Below are 18,849 nucleotides of genomic sequence, written 5' to 3'. Positions count from 1 at the left end.
TAGAGTAACTCTTCCAACAGAAGAGCTGGCTGGAGTGACTTTATGAAGCCTGATAGATCATGTCTCTGCTTTGCTTAAATTAACCTAGTGACACCCTCTACCCTCACTCCACCCCCACCCCCCAGGCATTTCACTCAGAAGTCAAGAAACTTCCTTGACCTCATCATCTACCACGCTCCCCTGGGTCTCTCTGATCTGGCCACCCTGGCCTTCCCTGCTCTATGCCATGTACTCTCCAGCATTTTCAGCATTCCCTTCTCTGTCAAATATCTGAGTGGTCAAACCCCTCATTCTTTGCTCAGTTGTTACCTTCTCAATGTGGTCCATGCTGATAATCCTATTTTAATTATAATATAACCGCTAATTGAGCCTGATCCCTCTTTCATTGCTGCCTTTATCTTTTCATGGTACTTGTCCTCTTGAAACATACCACCTTCTTTTATTTATCACGTATGTATTATGTTTACTCTTCATTACCTTTTTCCTCTCTCCAGAAGGCACAGATTCTTTTTTTTTTTTTTTTTTTTTAGGGCAGGAGGGACTTCACTTGTGCTAAGTTTTTAAAACTGTGCTTTGCACAGAGCCCATGCTCAATGCATTTTTATTGGATGATGAAATGAATACTGACATTATGTAAATCTAAAAGCTGTGCTCCAGGGATACCTGGGTGGCGCAGCGGTTTGGCGCCTACCTTTGGCCCAGGGCGCGATCCTGGAGACCCGGGATCGAATCCCACGTCGGGCTCCCTGTGCATGGAGCCTGCTTCTCCCTCTGCCTCTGCCTCTCTCTCTCTCTCTCTCTGTATGACTATCATAAATAAAGAAAGAATAAGTGAACTTTTAAAAAAATAAAAAAATAAATAAATAAAAGCTGTGCTCCAAAAACAATTGTTTGATTTTTTTCTTGCCATTCTCATGCTAACCAGGTTCAAACCAAAAGACACCATAGACTTCTTGAAGAAAAATCTTGAAATGGATTTTTAAAGATGTTCTTAAATGTAGTTTCTCAGTAGAGCTCATTAAAATATTATGAAGGACCAAAAATTGATATGGTTTAGTAAAGACAATGAGTTCACCAAATATGTGTTCAGATCAATGTTATGTAATGGTGCAATCAGAAGAAAATAAGCCAGATCACCTGACTCCTGTTGTTTGCTTGTTTATTTTTACTATTCTATTGTACTCACTATGTAGTACCCATGATGTGGTTGTTCTGATCTGTGTTTCTGAAAGAAATTTTGATGCAGCTTTGATGCTCAGTTGAGATTGGCTTCTAATCTACCATCTTCCTTGATCTCAATTATAATCCATCAGTAAAATATATAATATATAATAAATAATAATACAATGGATCTCATTATAATCCATCTGCCTACTCAAGCCAGAAGTCTAGCTATCCCTGTATTCTTCCTCTATCTATACACACTTCCTCCTTGCCAAAAATAAAAATAAAAATTAAGCAATAATAAAGTCGTATTAATATTTACCAAATTTGTTTTGATTCCCCTCCCTGCTTTCCACTGTCTTTACCATTTCCTTGATTCAGAAAACAGGTATCTCTCCTGGAAAACAGGTATCTCTTTCTGGAAAAAATTCACATACTTTTCTTCTTACTTCCTGTTACAATGACAGAGCTGTATATTTTTCTAATTCAAGACTACTTCTTCTGTGTGCAGTATGGATTCTACTCTTCCATTCTTTCTTTTTTTTTTTTTGAGATTTTATTTATTTATTCATGAGATACAGAGAGGGGGGCGGGGAGAGGTAGGCTCCCTGCAGAGCAGGGAGCATGATGGAGGGCTTGATCCCAGGACCCTGGGATCACAACCTGAGCTGAAGGCAGACACTTAACTGACTGAGCCACTCAGGCACCCTTCCCTTCTTTTCAAGTACCTTTCACTATTGTGTATCCTTCCTCTTTCTAGTATCCTTGTACTCTCAACTGATCCTTCCCACTGACTTTTAAACATGTGTTAATCCACGTGTGTCAAATAACCACTTTTTTCTAATCCACATCCTCTTCCATTTACTACTGTATCTCCTTTCTTGTGAAAGTTATTAATGCACCATGTCTTCATTTTATCACTTCCTGAACTTTTCCCAACTGTCTCCCTCTCTCATCACTTCTCTGAAGCAGATCTGCTACATTGTCCCTCACAATTCACATGTCAAAAATCAAACAGATATTTTCCATTTTTCAACTACTGGAGTTATCTTTAAAATGTTAAATACTGAAGAGATAAAACTATGTATAAGCGAGATTTAATAGGTAAATACTCAACACAACACAGAATTGAAGAAACATGATTTTGCCATAGCATTTGAAGTCCCCAGTGCTGGGGCACCTGGGTGGCTCAGTCCGTTAAGCATTTGACTCTTGATTTCAGCTCAAGTCATGATCTCAGGGTTGTGAGATCGAGCCTTGCATCAGGCTCTGTGCTGGTTATGAAGTCTACTTAAGATTCTCTCTCTTCCTCTGCTCCTCTCCCACTTGCTCATGTGTGCGCTCTCTTGCTCTCTTTCTCTTTTAAAAAAATGAAAAATAAAAAAGAATGAAGTCTCTATTGTTTCTGTCCATTAGTCCCTTCAGATGCATTATCAAAGAAATGAAACAGAAAGCCTAACAATATTACTTTATAAAAGCTTCTACTGGACAATTGTAAGGAATTTCTTGGATACTGATGATCACTCTTTTCTATTAAATTATTTAATAATGTTCTTATTTTTAAGGAATTTTCACAATAATCTACTCATCATGCTTTTCTGAGTTTAATAATACTTAGTGTTATAAAAGCCTCAAAAAACACATATTTTTATTGGCTCTGGTTATCTGACTAATATTTTTTTTTAATCCATCTCATTGACTTTGCTTGAGTTGAACTGAATGAACCTGTCCTCAGGCCAGATGACAAATAAGAAGCTTCTGAATAAATGAATAAGGGGCTACCCTCAGAAAGATGATTCCTATTCCTTCCACATTAAAATAGAGTTTTCCCTGATGAAACTAACATTTTGGCTTAATTTCATTTCCAAACCATTAACATTCTATTCTGTCTGTTTGTTGCCAAACATCTGGAATGAAAACTTAAAAAAAAAATACTCATTCATATTTTTCCCTCAAATCCAGAAAGAAGATTAGCACTTTACAAATAAAATTGCCAAACAAAATGCTTATTCAACTATACATTTGGCAGGTTTTGTAGACATGCCTGCCTATGGAAGTAAATAGCATGACAATGCACAGAGAACATATGTAGATCACTGTATTGAACAGTTTTTACTGGGTTATTCTGTAGTAACAAAGGTTATTTCTGTGGTAATAAAGACCATGAAAATTCAGTAGTTTATAACAGCAGTAGTTCATTCTTTGACCACAATACATATCCATCATGGGTTAGCTGAGGTTCTGCTCCACCGATTCCTTGTTCTGGACCCATAAGGCTCAGCCTCTACCAGATCATGCTGGCCTCATGGAGGAAGAAAAAGGGAAAAAAAGAACCTACATGATTACTCTTAAGCCTTCTGGTAGAGAATGGTATATGCCCAGTTCAGATACATTTCATAAGCCAAAGCATGTAATATGGCCATATCTGACTTCCATATCTCAGGGGGGACTAACTCTCTCACAAGAAGGGAAAGCAAGTAATGGGGAACAGTAATAAAATCTGGCACAACATGGAAAGTTATGACTATGATTATTTTCTCATGGATACAAGGGGATTTAAAGTCAGTTTCTTCCCTTGAGGATGAATCAAAGAAGTGGGTTCACATCACGATGTTATTGCTTATTGTTACTAAGTGATGTTTGTTTACTATGTATAGGACACTGTGCAAATGTATCCCACTTACTCTGTACTACTAAAATGATATCTCTGTTTTATAGATAAGGACATTGAGACTTAAAGACATAATTTACAATGAGATCCATTGTCTAAGGAAATACAGAAAATGAATGATACAGCCTGAGATTATGCCTTAGCAACCTAATTGTAGAGCATATTTTTCTCAGGCTATCTGAATCTTAGCAAGTCATACAGGCAATAGAATGAAAAAGTTGGACGAGAAAAATCTCAAAATTACCTTTAGTTTCAAAAATCTGTATTACTGCCACACTCATAATACATATTATTCTTAAAATAAATTAATTTTGAATTCATATGTTAAATATACCTTTCACTGATTATAAAAACAGCAATTTCTGTTGAATCTGCTAGGAGAAATAATCTTGGTAGGTACTGGAGAGAAAGCAAGACTTGTGTATCTTTCATATACATCACACCCTGGCACACTTCCAGGCACAAAAGGAGGGACCCAATTAATCTTTATGGGATAGAACCAGTATATGGATTAATAAATAAATGCATGATGACATAAGTGTCCCTTTTCATGCCCCAGATCTACTTCTTTAATTCACTAGTTATTAGTGACTTAATCAATACTCAATGACTTCATTATTTTTCTTCATTATGTTCAGCTTTCTAGGCTGAACTAATAGTATTCAACACCAATGTATAAATGCTCAGAAAAGAACTGAATTATCAGACATGGCAGGTTTGCAAAATGCATCTAAAATTACTCTTATATTTAAGATGCATGAATACCACTATGTTCTATTTAGGACCACAAAACACAAATATTTTGAAGGATTAGCAGCCATTAACAGCAATATCACCATAGAAGTTATTCTTTATCACTTTTTAGCAAATAGTTGAGCATTAAGAGGCCAACGAACCAGGAACAAACAAATGAGAAATGAAATTTTTAAAAAGATATTTTTACAATAGGATTCAGGGATAACAAATATCAGGAATCTAACAAGAGTTATGAAGCACTTCTATAAATGAAATAATAAAATATAATGAGATATATAAAAACACAAATAATTAGAGAGAGAAATTATGCTTAAGAATAGGACAATATGTTTATTCAGTTGGTTCTTCTGCAAGTCAGTGAAATGTAAATCAAAACCAAAATACAGTGGCATTTTGCACCAATTCATTTGCTAAAAATTTAAAAAATGTGACCATATAAAATGTTGGAGATGTGTGCCCATGAGACCTCTTACATTTGCTAGTGGAATTGTAAAGTTTTGCACCCACTTTGAAAGCAGTGGATATTATCTCCCATACCTTAAGATTCATGCACCCTATAAACAATTTTAATCTTTAAGCATATATATAAGGGAACATATTGCATATGTATAATAGGAAATATTTATAAACATCGCATAGTAATAATTCTCAAAATATAAATACCAAATGTCAATTAAAAGAAATGTATATGAATCAACTAAAAATATTAAAACAATGGAATATTATGCCACAGTCAAATAAAATTCAATGACATGAATTAATTTTAGCAACATGAAATTAAGTGAAAAATAAAATTGTTTAAATATTACTTACAACAGGGTACTTTTTATAAAATTAAAAATAAACTTCTAACATGATAATGTATACTCTTTGGGTGAATGGGAGCACATCTTTTTGTAAGTAGGCTCTATGCCCAATGTGGGACTTGAACTCACAACTCCTAAATCAAGAGTCACATGCTCTACCAACTGAGCCAGCCATGTGCCCCTGTGACCATGTTTTTAAAAACAAAATGTATAAAAGGAAGACAAGAAATTTTAAGTCAAGATGGAGAAACAGATAATGGTTTTGCCTTCTGTGCAAAAATAACATAACAAATAGCACATAAGGCATTAAAAGTGTTATAATAGCAATTAAAATGTTGAATATCAGAGACAGAAAACAAGTGTAATAGTGCTACAATTAGTAGTGAGCACTACAATTGTCCTAAAAGCCCTCTAAATTTCTAAACTGTGATGTATAAAGGAAAAACTCAGACACTCCCTGGGCATTTCCCCAAGTTGAGCAAGTGGATCTGGGAGTCTACTGAAGCCAAGAAGTCTAGATGTTATAGATCAGAACACAGGAGAGAAGAGGGGTGTCCACAGAGAGAAATGCAGGGATCTTTTTTGAGTATTCAGTTGAGAACTGATCATAATATGCATGCAAGAAAACTATCCAAGTCCAGGAAAAGACTCACCTGGAAGGATTAGGGGGAATAGTGCCAAGCCTGCCAGAACAGAAATTCTTAACTCAGAGGTCATTGGCTCTAATACCCTGAAGGCTCTTGCCTCACTAATGGAGAAAAATCAACATCAGGAAATGCAGCTTTGTGAGCAGTTAGCAACACTTAAAAACAAGACCCAAAAGGATCAAACTATTTACAAACAACTGCAACATGTCCCTAAACAAAAGTCAACAATATTTGTAAAACACAAATCTATATTGCACCCGATAACATAAAATCCAAAATACCTGACATCCAATTAAAAATAATCAGACATATAAAGATGCAGGATAATACAAAAAAAAAAAATCAATCAGTTGAAATTGACACAGAAATGACACTGATGGCCGAATTAGTAGACCAGGACACGAAAGCAAATATTATGATTGAATTTCACATCCTCAAGAATCTAAAGAAAATAAAGAAACACTAAACATACTAAGAAATACATAAGATATTTTTTAAAAAGCACACATTAAAATTCAAGAAATGAAAATTCGGATATCTGTGATAAAAAGCTCATTGGATAAAACTAATGCAGCAAAAATATTGAAGAAAAAAAGGGCTTGAACATGTAACAAAAGAAAATATTCCAAATGAAACATATTAAAGAAGACAAAAAAAATGAGCATAGTGTCACTAATCTGTGGGAAATTTCATGCAGTCAAATGGATGTAAAATAGAAATCCTAAATGGGAAGAGGTGGTATTTGAAGAAATAAAATTAACAATATTCCAAACTTGATGAAACCCAAAGATCCAAAAATTTGCTTATCTAAGCAGTAGTGCATGCACACACACATACACTACACACACACACTTTAAAAACCATGATGCAAATTCTATCAAGGTTTACTATAATCAGCTTGCTTAAAACCACAGATAAAGCAAAACTTTAAAAACCATTCAATGATAAATGACAATAAATGCAGAAATACAATGAAAATGACTGCAGATAGATTGCTGGATATAAAACAAGTTAGAAGACATTGAAGCAACATATTTAAAGTATTGAAGGAAAAAACTATAAAAATAACATTTTTTGTCTAACAAAAAAAAAACACTCAAAAATGAGAACCAACAGTTTGGTTTTCATATTTTCAGATATGAAAGAATTGAATCATCAGCTCCAGATGTGAGTGACAAGAAATGTTCAGGGAAGGTCTCTTCAGACAATGACATCAGAAGGAAACATTGAGTTACACAAAGAAATGAAGAACACTAGGAACAGCAGTTTACACAAGTAAATACAAAGATGTATAATAAGTTCATTAAAAAGGAAGCAACTGAAAAAAAAAAGGAAGCAACTGTTTAAAGAAAACATAATGAAACATATTCTTGGATTTATAACATACAGAATAGTAAATTATGTGAAAACAATAACACAAAAATTATAAACAGAGAAATGAAAGTATATTATTGTGAGGTTCTTAAATTATATTTAATATAGTACAATAGCACTTGAAGCTAGACAGTGATGGGTACTCTAAGGTATGCTCTAAAATGACATAAGAAGAAATTATAATTACTAAGACTTAAAAAATGAAGTTAACTGGAATCGTAAAACATACACAGTTAATTCAAAAGGAGGCAGATGATGACAGAAAAAGCAACAAAGGACAGATGGGATAGGACAAAAATTAAGATGGTAGTTTAACCCAACTATATGAATAATAACTTTAAAAATAAATGGGTCTAGCACCCTTGCTTCCTGGAAAATGGATTTGGGTTGTTTTTCTTAGTCCTCTCTCTAACTATATCTAAAAACTCTGGACATTATATTTAGAACAAATAAATAAATAAATAAAGAGGACTCTGTATGGTAGAGAGAAAGTAAAACAGTTGGAGTCCTCAAGACATGAAGAATGACATGGTGTGGGTTTCCTGTTTTTTGTTTGTTTGTTTGTTTTTTTAGTTTTAGTTTTATATTTTTGTTTTGGTAATCTGGAAATGCTAATGCATGCAGAAATATAAACCTCCTTCAAAAGCTCATAATGTCTCATTAAATACCAAAAATGGGCAGTTGAGTAAGAGAGAAAACTTTGACGATAACTGCTCTAATCCAATCAAACTCCACAGAAAAATATGACCCCATCCCTACCCACATGAGCAAAGTTGCCTGGGGAGCCTAGACTTCCATCTTCACTCGGCTGTGATGGCATATTCCAACATTGCTGCCAGAGAAGTGTTAGAGAATTTCTAGTAAGTATCCATTAGATAATAAAAGGCCCCTTCCTTCAGGTGATAGTAGAGAACACATGAGAGCTTGAACTTCCACCCCTACCTGAAAGTGCGTCATCCTGCCTACTGGGTTTCTGTCCTAGGGGAGGCCTAGGAGTCTGTCAAGGTTTGCCCAACACCCAGCAGTAAAAAGGCTAATTCCTGTGGGTATCAGTAGAGACCACATGAAAGTAGGAGTAATAACCAGGCACTGTCACTCCTCCCAGCCAACATAGCATCAATGGAGTCTAGTGGGGAGCTGTAACTCCCCACCTCACTCAACATTGAGGAGGATCTTCCATTTCTCAGATGTCCATAGCAGCTGAGTTGAGAACCTGGAATTCTATCCTCAAAGGGCAATAACAAGATGATGACCTCCAATTCCCTGCTGGAACAGTGTTAGAGGAAACCAGTGACAGCAGTAGGTTTAAATAACATTCAGATATTCAGGGTTCCATAACATTATACCTTAATATCCAGGTTTCAGTTGAAAACCACTTGCCATACTAAGAACCAGGAAGATCTCAAGTGGAATGAAAAGAAACAATCAATAAACAAAAGATTTTTTGAATTATCTGATGTTTTTAAGTAGCCCCAGAAATGTATTTAAGGGAGCAATTACAGTCCTAAAACAAATGCAAAAAAAAAAAAATCTTAGCACAGAAATTAAGATATAAAAAAGAACCAAATGGAAATTTTAGAACAGAAAAATGCAAAAATCAAAATTAAAAATTCAATAGATAATCTCACTAACAGAATAGAGAGCAGAGAGGAAGGAATCAAAAGTAGAATAATAAAATTAACCCATCTAAACAACAGGGAGAGGGGCACCTGGGTGCTTCCGTGGTTGAGCATCTGCCTTTGGCTCTGGTTGTGATCCCTGGGGTCCTAGGATTGAATCCACAGCAGACTCCCCACAAGGAGCCTGCTTATGCCTCTGCCTATGTCTCTGCCTCTTTCTCTCTGTGTCTCTCATGAATAAATTTTAAAAATCCTTGAAAAAAAACGGAGATTTTTTTTTCTGACCAAGAAACAAACAAACAAAAAAGCAGAGTCTCAAGACTTGTGGGAATATCATGACAAAAAAAATTCACATGTGTATCATGAGAGTCCCAAGGAGGGGAAAAAGCTGGGTGGTTAGAGGAAGGGGGTGGGAGGATTAAAAAATACTCGAAGTAATAATGGTCGAAAATGTCTCAAATGTGGCAAAATACATAAGCTTAGAATTCAAGAAGTTTGAAGAATCCCAAAGATAAATCTAAAGAATTGCGTGTCAAAACACATCATAATTAAACCTCTGAAAACTAAAGACAAAGAAAATATTATTGAAAGTGGAAAGAACTTAACCAGTTGACAATTGGAATTCAGTAAGATTATTCCTCAGAAAACAATGGAGGCCAAAAGGAAGTGACACAATGTTTTTGAATCGCTAAAAGAAAAAGCTATCAACCAAAATTCTTTTATCCAATACAAATATCCTTTAAGAATGAGGCAGAAATTAAAACATTCTCAGATGAAGAAAGTAAGAGAATTTGTCACCAGCATCTCTACCTTGAAAATAATGGCTAACGAAAGCTCTCTAAACAGACAAATGATTAAAAAGGAATCTTGTAACAATGAGAAAGAACAAAAGACAACAAAAAGAATAAAAATATGTAGGTTAATACAGTATGTTTTCATTCTCAAAAACAGCAAAACTACATTTTTCAATTGAGGCAAATATAACACCGTCTGATATAGTTTTAAGCATATGTAGTGAAAATAATTAAGAAAATGATAAAGGGACATAAAGGAAAAAAGGTTACTACATTCACTCAAATCAGTAAAGTAACTACCAGTAGATTATGATAGGTTATGCAAATGAACTTAATACCCTATCAAACACTAAACATAGATGTATATAGACATATAAGAAAAACATTATAAATAAAGTAAAACTAAAAAATGTTCAAGTATATAACAAAAAGGCAAGAAAAAAACATAGAAGCAGAAAAATAGAGAACAAAGAGAAAAGAAAAATAAAAAATAAAATGGCAAAATTAAACCCGAACATATCAATAATTATAGTACATGTAAATAATCTAGATATATCAATAAAAAGACCCATATTGGCAGAGTGGAATAAAGAACATGAGCCAAATGTATGCTGTTTACAAAAGGCTCACCTAAAATATAATGACAAAAGTGGTTTGAAAATTAAAGGATAGAAAAAGATATATCAAGCAAACATCAATCAAAAGAAAGTAGGACTAATCATATTAATATCAGATAGAGTTCAGAGTACAGAAGTTCCCTAAAAACAGGGGACATTATACTATAATAAAGAAACCACTAAGAAGCACATAGCAATCCTTAATGTGCATGCACCCATAGTTACAAAATATGTAAACCCAAACTGATTGAAATAAAAGAAGAAATAGCCAAATCTGTAAATATAATATAATTCAACACCTCTCCCTCTAGCACATCCAGACAGAAATTCTGCAAGGATATAAAAGAAATAAATAATACTATCAACCACCATTATACTGTCATTTATAGACACTTCACCAAACAGTTGCAGGATACAGTTTATTTTTAAGTGTCCATGGAAAATGTACTACGATAGACCATATATTGGATTTCTATACACAGATCAATTGTCTATCAAGAACACTAAGAATAACTACATGGGTACCAAAGTTAATAATTCAATACCTTATATAATCACTCAAAAATGAGATAATTAGGTACACATCTAATAAAATATATGTAGGACCTACATGTTAAAAATTATAAACATTTATGAAAGAGTTCAAAGAAGATGTAAATAGAGACAGAGATATACTATATTCATGGCTTAAAAGTCTCAACACAGTAAAGACATTCATTTTTCTCAAGTTAATATACAGATTTAACATAATTTTTATGAAATAAAAATATGATATCTTATACATATAAATGATGTTATTCTAAAATTTATATGAAAAGGCAAAAGAATTAGAATAGTTAAAACACTGTAAACTGCTGGGATGCCTGGGTGGCTCAGTGGTTGAGTGTCTGCCTTTTGCTCAGGTGTTGATCCTGGGGTCCTGGGATGGAGTTCCACATCAGGCTCCCTGCAGGGAGCCTATTTCTCTCTCTGCCTATGTCTCTGCCTCTCTCTCTCATGTATCTCATGAATAAATAAATAAAATCTTAAAAAAAAAAACTTAAGAACAAATGATAGGCATTAGTCAACCAGTTTTATGACTTGTTACATACATATCAGACAATGGCATCATAAAGATGGCATAGTATTGGCAAGCAGCATATCCACATTGATAAATGGAACTGGATAAAATACCCACCAAATTCACACAAATATATCCAGCTGAGTTTTGACAAAGATGCAAAAGTAATTCACTGGAGGATATATAGCCTTTTTAATAAATGGTGCAAGAGTAGTTGTACATTCACAGTTAAAAAATGACACCTTATGAAGATTAACTCAAAATGGATAAATAAGTAAATATAATATGTAAACTATAAAACTTTTAGAAAAATGCAAGAGATAGTCTTTAAGATATTGGGTTAGGCAAGGAATTCTTAGACTTGACACAAAAAATATGATTCATACAAGGGAAAAAAATGATAAATAGGAACACATCAAAATTTAAAAACTTTTGCTTTGCAAAAGAGATTGTAAAGAAGATAAAAATGAATGATACAGAGTGAAGAAAAATATTTTTAAACAATATCTATGTTGGACTACTATCTACAATATATAAAATCTCCCCAAACTCAGGCAGCCCAAGTGGCTCAGCTGGTTTAGTGCTGCCTTCAGCCCAGGGTGTGATCCTGGAGACCGGAGATCGAATCCCACGTTGGGCTCCCTGCATGGGGGCTGTTTCTCTCTTTCTCTCTCTCATAAATAAATAAAATCTTTACCAAAAAAAAATCTCCCCAAACTCAACTATAAAATAAAATAATCCAGTTAGAAATTTGGCAAAAGATATCAACAGACATTTCACCATAGATAGGCAAAACAAGTGTCAAATAAACTTGTGAAAAGATTTGAAAAGACACCACTTCACCAAGAGAAAGACATATAGGTGACAAATATATACTCTAAAATGTTCAATGTCATTACTCATTAGAGAAATGCTAATTAAAACTGTAAGAAGATATCCCTATACATCTGTTATATTTGCTAAAATAAAACATAGTTAGAAACCTAATGCTAACAAAGAGGCATAGGAACTGGATCACTCATACATTGCTGGCTGGCAGCCACATTTTATTGGTACCTAGAAATAAACCAGATGTCGTTGGTGAGTGAATAGTTAAACCGTGCTACAACTCTGATATGGAATATCATTAAACAGTAATAAGGAATGGACTATTGTTTGAGACAATGGCATAGATGAATTTCAGAATAATTATTTTGCATAAAAAAACCCAGTCCCAAAAGGTAACATATTGTTTGATTTATACAACAATATTGAAATGACAGAAAAAAAGAATAGATAGATAAGTAGTTGACAGTGGTCAAGGAAGAGGCAGGAGAGAAGGCACTGGGGCTGTAAAGGACAACATGAAGCTTCTTTGTGCTGATGGAAATGTTCTGTATCTTAAGTACTTGAGTATCATATCTTGGTTATGACACTGTATTATAATTTGCAAGATGATTCTGCTGGAGGAAATTTGGTAAAGGCTATGCCATATTTCCCTCTATTATTTTTTTTAAAGATTTTATTTATTTGAGAGAGAGTGAGTGAGGGAAGGCAGAGGGAGAAGCAGATAACCTGTTGAGCAGGGAGCCCAACCAGGGGCCCAATCCCAGTTCCCTGAGATCATGACCTGAGCTGAAGGCAGATGCTTAGCTGACTAAGCCACCTAGGTGCCTTCCCCCTAGTATTTCTTATAAGTGAATGTAACTCTATAACAAAATAAAAGGTTTAATTTAAAACAATTGTATTCAAATTAAATAAAAAGCAAGTGGTATAATTATCCCAATTCGAAGGAAGATATTGTCAGATTAGATAATGTAGTGACCCCAACAAAGGGTGCCTATAAGAAACCCAATTTAAAATAAAGAGACAAGTGAACTAATATTTAAAAATGAAAAAATACATGTACTCCTAATTTTAATCAAATAAAGCTGCAAAAGCTATAATAATATCAAACAAAGTGAATTTCAGAACCAAAAATATTGGGCAGCCTGGGTGGCTCAGTGGTCTAGTGTCAACTTTGGCCCAGTGCCTGATCCTGGAGATCCAAAATCGAGTCCCACGTCAGGCTCCCTGCATGGAGCCTGCTTCTCCCTCTGTCTATGTCTCTGCCTCTCTCTCTTTCTCTCTCTCTCTCTCTCTGTCTCTCATGAGTAAGTAAATAAAATCTTAAGAAAACAACCAAAAATATTATCAGAGTTAAAGAAGCCCACTTAATAATGATCAGTCAGTTCATCAAGAAGATACAAAAATTTTAAATACTTATAAAGCTAATAATAGACCTTCAAAATATATATAAAGCAAAAGCTGATAGGAAGTCAAAAAGAAATATACCAATCTGGCAATATTATCAGAAATTTCAATTTTTTTTTCAATAGTCGATTGAAGAAAGTGATAAATTTCTAGTCAGATCGGCCAGGGAAAAAAGATAAGAATTACCAATGTCAGGAATGAGAAACGTGATGTTACTATTAATTCCAGAAATATTAAGAAGTAATATAATATTAATTCCTAGGTACTAATAAGGAAGTAACATGAAAAATTTAATGTAAATAAACATGAAAATTTGGAGGAAATGCACTCATCTTGAAATATGCAAACAACCAAGGCACATTCAACATGAAATATAATCTAAATAGCCTTGTATCTATTAGATAAATTTTATATGTAGCTAAATCTTCCCACAGTAAATTCCAAGCCCAAGTCAATCCAACATTGTGTTTTACCAAGTATTTAAAGAAGAAATATTAGCAAAATGAGAATGAGAAAACTACACTATCTGTTCTTGACAAAATTTTTGCAAATGGAATTAGAGAAAAAAAGAGGATAATACAGTAACATTAAGTGATGTTTATTAGGAATGTGGAGTTGATTTAACATTTGATAATCAATCAATATAATTCACTATATTAACACTCCATCTGATCATTATAACCAATTCAAAAACCACCATCTCATAAAATCTAATATCCCTGATAAAAGCTCTCAGAAAACTAGAACTATAAGGGAACTTCTCCATTCTGATAAAGTATATCTATGAAAAACCTGCAGCTAACATCATACTTGATGGAGAAATATTAAATGCTTTCTCCCTAAGATTAGGAACATCAGTAACAAAATATTAGAAGCTGAAAAAAAACCCACATTATTTAAAATAGCAACATAAATATTAGATACTTAGGAAGAAGACTGGAAAAAAAGTGTGAAAGTTACAAAACATTTTTAAGAAAATTAGAGCTAATCCTCAACAATTAAAAATAAAAATACCATACAACCTGGTAATTCCACTATTGGGTATTTACTCAAAGGAAACAAAAACACGAATTCTAAAAGATGTATGCACCCCTATGTTCATTGCAACATCATGTACAATAGTCAAGTGTCAACATCATGTACAATAGTCAAGTGTCCCTCAATAGATGAATTGATAAAGAATACACATACACACACATACTCAATGGAATATTACTTGCCAATAAAATAGAATGAGATCTTGTCATTTGTGGCAACATGGATGATTCTGGAGGAGAGTGTGTCTTAAGTGAAATAAACCAGATAGAGAAAGACCAACACCGTATGATATCACTCTTATGTGGAATCCGAAAAACAAGACAAAACAAAACAAAAAAACACAGAAACAGACACGTAAATACAGAAAGCCAACTGGTGGTTGACAAAAGATAAGGAGGTTGGGGGGGATGGCAAAATAGGTGAAGGGGATTAAGAGGTACAAACTTCCAGTTATAAAATAAGTAAGTAAATTATGAAGATGAAAAGTACAGCATAAGGAATAAAGTTAGTAATGTAATAACATTGTGCGGTAACAGATGGTGACTATACTTGTCATGGTGATTACTATAACACAGAATTGTCAAATCACTATGTTGTGCACCTGAAACTAATATAATATTGTATGTTAATTATACTTCAATATATTTTTTTTTTAAAAAAGAAAGTTTAGAGTTAAATTAATGGAGCACTGTGTTCATGGGCAGGAAAATTCAATATTATTAAATTGTAAATTCTTCTGAATAGGTCTCTATAGATTAAGGAAATCCAATTCAAAATATTGGCAGGTAATTTTTGGAAATAACAGGCTGATTATATTTTTCATGTGGAAATGCAGAGTCTAATAGGGTCAAAACAGCTTCAAAAAAACTATAAAATTGAAAGATCAACACTGTTTGATTTCAAGTTTCACTATAAAATTAGAATAATCATTAAAGTGTAGTACTGTCATTGAAATAGACAAATAAATCAAGGGAATACGTGGAAAGTTCCAGAAATGAATCCAAATTTATACAATGAGTTGATTTTTGACAAAATTTCAAATTTAATTCAGGGGAGAAAAGATAGATTTCTTTAAATAGTGCTGGAATAACTAGGTATCCAATTTAACCAACTGAGCCACCCAGGTACGCTGGATTTCTAATTTAATAATGAATTTTGGTCTGTGCCTCAGACCATAAAAAAAGGTAAATCAATATTAATCATAGATCTATGTGTAAATTCAAAACCTACAAACTTTTAGAAAAGAAGGAAGAAAATATGTGACTTTGTATGCGAAAGTTTTTAAAATACAACTTAATGAGCAATGACTTAAACTGGTATTTTACCAAAGAAGATATGTATATGGCAAATATGCCACACGAAACAATGCTCAACTTCATTATATTGGGAAAAAAGTAAATTAAACCTACAATAAAAGGAGAATTTGGGGTTCTGGTTCTATAGGTAAGGAACTTGAAAGTAACCATCTTGTCTTAACAAGTAAGAGGGTAAACTTATTTTTTTAAGTAGGCTTTATGCCCAAGATCAAGAGCTGCATACTCTACCAATTGAACCAGCCAGGCAGGCACCCCAAAAGGGTAAACATATTGAATAATCAACAACTCTTCTAACAAGAGATTAGAAGATCTTGGGCAAATGGCTGCTCCCCAGGTTGGAGAGACAGATCTATAAGTAAATGGAGTCACATAGGTTCCCACAACCACCGTAGGAACCACACCATAAGGCAAAACACATGATTTTAAGAGACAGAGCCTGGGTGGCTCAGTCGGTTATGTATCTGACTTTGGGTCACATCATGATCCCAGGGTTCTGGGATCAAGCTCTGTATTAGCATCCCTGCTCAGTGGGGAGCCTGCTTCTCCGTCTGTCCCTCTCACTGCTCATGCATTCTCTCTCTCTCTTCCAAATAAATAAATAAAATATTTTAAAAAAAATTTTTGAAAAGAGAGGAATCATCATAACCAGACATGCTAAGAATGTGGGAATTATCAGACCAGGGATTTAAAACAACTGTGATTAATATGCTAAGGGTTGTAATGATAAAGTAGGCAACATGAAATAATTGATGTGCGGTGTAATCAGAGAGATGAAACTCTAAAGAAAGAACCAAAAAGAAAAGCTAAGCAGATTTGGTGGTTGCCAGAGGAGGAGGTTAGGGAGAGGCCAAAATGAGTAACACCTGGCCCAAAAGGTACAACCATCCAGTTAGAAGATGTAAAAGTCCCAGGATGTAATGTGTGCCATAGTGACTGTAGTTGATGATACCACTCCGTTTATTTGAAATTGCTAAGATAGTAGATTCTAAAAGTTCTCATCATGAGAAAAAAAAGTATAACTATCAGAAGTGATGGATGTTAACTAAACTTATTGTGTTATACTGTGTGTTTAACAATATATACATTTATGAAATCATTGTGTTGTACACATTAAATTTATATAATGTACGTCAATAACATCTCAGTAAAGCTGAAAAATGTACGGCTTATTTTATATCACTTATATTTCAAAAAGAGGAGGCAAGGAAAAGACAAATATGTATTTGGGATGATATTTATTTACCCCAGTAAAAAGAGTATGAATTATACAATGTGAGGGATCTGTGGTTAGCTGTATTTTATTTTTAAGATCATAGCTTCTAAAAAACTAAAAATAAATAAATAAATAAGTCACCTGGCTGTTGCGTTGGAAGGTGTGTTCCTAGGTACTTTTTATATTATTAGAATGTGCTTTAAAACAATGGTTGTCATGTTTAATCTGATCCTCTATGTCTGTCTTCCAAAAAAAGTAATAATAATAATAACAAGAATATTTTCTAAAGTCTATTCAAATGTTAAACTATCACAGTAAATTATAGCAGCAAACTAAATTATCTTGGAGTTGGAGACTATATTTAATTCTATTTCAAGTTTTGACCTAGAGAGAAATAATGTACTCGTTTTCTCAAGGATATACTTTTAAGTATTTTGGCAGTTATACTTCAGGATATTTTTGTGTTTAATAACGGTCAACTCTAGTACAAGGAGAATGCCACATGAAAAATCGCTTTTTAAAGTGGGTTGCAGGATGCCGTATCTCACCTATGACCTATGCCATTTTTCTGTGCATTCAGACATGAAACTTAACGATCTAGTCTGCACAGAGTGGCTGCTAATGCCCTCACTTTTGGGAAAGGTGGAAAGATGTTAACCTCATATTGCCTTATTTTTTTCTTGTGGTGAAGGGTGGAGCGATGTGTGAATATGTGATGTTTTTTCCGAAGTTTCTGGCAAGTATCACACCTCTAGCCATGATCTCAACTGGAGGACCTGAGCCAGTTATTTCCCCATTGGCTTTATACCCCTTCTAATATATGGTCTTCTAACAGACCTTAAATCATGGTTTGGTAATGTATTTAAAGCCGTGACTCTAATAGTTCTGAAATGCTGAGTTTTTGCTAGAAAGATAATGAAATAAACTAATAGTTACAGATTCTTCAAAATAGATGTTGGTGGGAGGTTTTCCTCATTGCACAACTCCAAGACAAAAAATTTACATAGAATACAATCAGAAAGATGATCTTGAGTTGTACAACCATTCAGCTCTCAATGGCTAGAAAAAGCAGCATATATGTCAGATATCAGTGCATAATCTTTTCTGTTCATTCCGAAATTTTCTTTAGGAATGAAACCATTAGTTATTCAAGAGAACATTATATAAGTTTCCTGATTTTATGACTCTTTATATTTGACATTTTTAGTAAAATGATTTGGTAAAATGATTTCCTAATAATTTTGAGCACATACAAATAAGTTATTAGTCATAATCCTGAATATATTCAAAATCCTGCAAAGAGAAATCATGGAGATAAACCTCCATTTTGTATTTGTCACTGTTGTGACCTCTTCATACAGATAGCAAGTGCTTTATCCTGTGTTTTCCAGAGACAAAAACAAAATAAAAACCCCAGTTAAACAAACAGCTATGAAAGGGGGTACGAAAGTTTTTTAATACACTCCAACCCTACCTACTCCTTCCCCACACCATGTGTATCTAGATGGCCTTCCTCAAGGTGGAGTGCTTTGATCTCTACAA

The sequence above is a fragment of the Canis lupus genome, chromosome 35 (genome assembly GCF_003254725.2).
Source record: "Canis lupus dingo isolate Sandy chromosome 35, ASM325472v2, whole genome shotgun sequence".
Taxonomy (NCBI): domain Eukaryota; kingdom Metazoa; phylum Chordata; class Mammalia; order Carnivora; family Canidae; genus Canis; species Canis lupus.
This window is presented reverse-complemented; position numbering follows the sequence as displayed.